Consider the following 2267-nt stretch of genomic DNA (forward strand, 5'->3'; position numbering starts at 1 on the left):
GGTAAGTCAGAGATCTTAAAGATTTTGAAGGACAGGCCCTGCCTCAGCCATCTCCTGTTCTGTTCCCAGACCATAGTGCTTTTAAAAATGGGGCTTGATTAAACTTATAGATCCATGTAAACACCACAGCTTGCACCCCCACCCCCATAGCTTCCCCCAGCGACATAGCTACCACCTCTCAGGGAGATGGGTTAACTACACAGATGGGACAGCTCTCTCCCCTCCGCTTAGAGCATCTTCATTATTTGTGAATAGGTAGGAAATAACCTCCTGAATGGACAGTAACCAATTTCTCAAATATTGCTGGGTCTGCATTCAATATGGGTACCTGGTCGTATTGGCTGGATTAGTAGGAGCATTGCCGGCAGATCGAGGGAAGTGATTATTCCCTTCTATTCGGCACTGGGGAGGCCACATCTGGAGCATTGCGTCCAGCTTTCGCCCCCCCCCCACTACAGAAACAAATTGGAGAGAGTCTAGGGGAGGGCAACAAAAATGATTAGGGGGCAGGGGACTTACGAGGGGAGGCTGAGGGCAGGGCTGCCCAGAGGGGGGGCAGGTGGGGCAATTTGCCCCAGGCCCTGCAGGGCCCCCATGAGAATACAGGATTCTAGAGTATTGCAACTTTTTTTTATGGAAGGGGCCCCTGAAATTGTTTTGCCCCAGGCCCCCTGAATCCTCTGGGCGGCCCTGCCCCCTCCACCCCCTTCCCTCGTTCTCCTCTCTCTGAGGCCCCACCTGTGCTCTGCCCTCACTCCCATTGGCCACTTCCCACCCCCGCTCTTCCACTGTGGCTGAGGCCTGCTGGTCCACCTTCCGCTCGCTCCTCTCCTCCCCGAAGGCCTCCCGGTGCCTCTCCACCCCCTACCCCAAGGCCTGCCTGCTGCCCCCACCTCTCTGCCCCTCCCCTGAGACCTGCCCTGCCCACCGCCCCCACCTCCCTGCCCCTCCCCTGAGACCCGCCCTGCCCACCGCCCCCACCTCCCTGCCCCTCCCCTGAGACCCGCCCTGCCCACCGCCCCCACCTCTCTGCCCCTCCCCTGAGACCCGCCCTGCCCCCCGCCCCCACCTCTCTGCCCCTCCCCTGAGACCCGCCCTGCCCACCACACCTACCTCTCTGACCCACCCCCGAGACCCGCCCTGCCCACCGCCCCCACCTCTCTGCCCCTCCCCTGAGACCAGCCCTGTCCACCGCCCCCACCTCTCTGCTCCTCCCCTGAGACCCGCCCTGCCCCCCGCCCCCACCTCTCTGCCCCTCCCCTGAGACCCGCCCTGCCCACCGCCCCCACCTCTCTGCCCCTCCCCTGTGACCCGCCCTGCCCCCCGCCCCCACCTCTCTGCCCCTCCCCCGAGACCCGCCCTGCCCACCGCCCCCACCTCTCTGCCCCTCCCCCGAGACCCAGCCGGCCCACCGCCCCCACCTCTCTGCCCCTCCCCTGAGACCCGCCCTGCCCACCACCCCCACCTCTCTGCCCCTCCCCAGAGACCTGCCCTGCCCACCGCCCCCACCTCTCTGCCCCTCCCCTGAGACCCACCCTGCCCACCGCCCCCACCTCTCTGCCCCTCCCCTGAGACCCGCCCTGCCCACCGCCCCCACCTCTCTGCCCCTCCCCTGAGACCCGCCCTGCCCACCTCTTTCCTCAGTCGTCTGTTGTTATTCCATGAAACATCAAGGATGGAATAAAAAGCTGAGTTTACTCACTGATGTGCTGGGGATATGGCAGGAAAGGGACTGTCTGAATGATCAAGGCAGGAAATGGACAACAATCTACAGCAATGTCATTGACCACAAACACACTCTAACCATGCTCCAGCCAGAAGGGAAATGAGCGGGAATTCTTGCAGTTCAGCCATGGACACACTTACACAATGGCACGGCAGTGTGTGTGCTGAGGGAGCTGGTCTGAGGAAACAACTGGAATTGATCACTCAGTGTGAACAGAACTAGAGTGCAGTGAGAGACACATCTCAACCAAGTAGTTGTGGCTGAGTGGTTAAGGCGGTGGACTAGAAATCCATTGGGGTCTCCCTGCGCAGGTTCGAGTCCTGCCAACTACGGAGAAAGTTGTGGCTCTTTAGTTTCAAGGGAGCTGGGTCTTGTCTCACTCTCAAGCTGTGTCTACACTATCGGGTAATGTGGCTTTAAAGTGTTTTAATTAAACAGCTGCTGCATGTCCACACTATGCCCCTTGTGTCACCAGAGCACATCCATGCTAGAATCTGGGATGGCCACAGAGAGCAGTGCACTGTGGGTAGCTGTGCAACTG

The 2267-nt window shown here is 60.5% G+C and overlaps 1 non-coding gene across 1 annotated transcript; it reads left to right on the forward strand.

Moving 5' to 3' along the window:
- Positions 1 to 1976: 1976 nt before the first annotated feature.
- TRNAS-AGA lies at positions 1977 to 2058 on the forward strand. Its single transcript has one exon. It is a non-coding gene; the product is annotated as a tRNA-Ser (tRNA).
- The last annotated feature ends 209 nt before the right edge of the window (positions 2059 to 2267 follow it).

This window comes from Mauremys mutica, chromosome 26 (genome assembly GCF_020497125.1).
Source record: "Mauremys mutica isolate MM-2020 ecotype Southern chromosome 26, ASM2049712v1, whole genome shotgun sequence".
NCBI classification, from domain to species: domain Eukaryota; kingdom Metazoa; phylum Chordata; order Testudines; family Geoemydidae; genus Mauremys; species Mauremys mutica.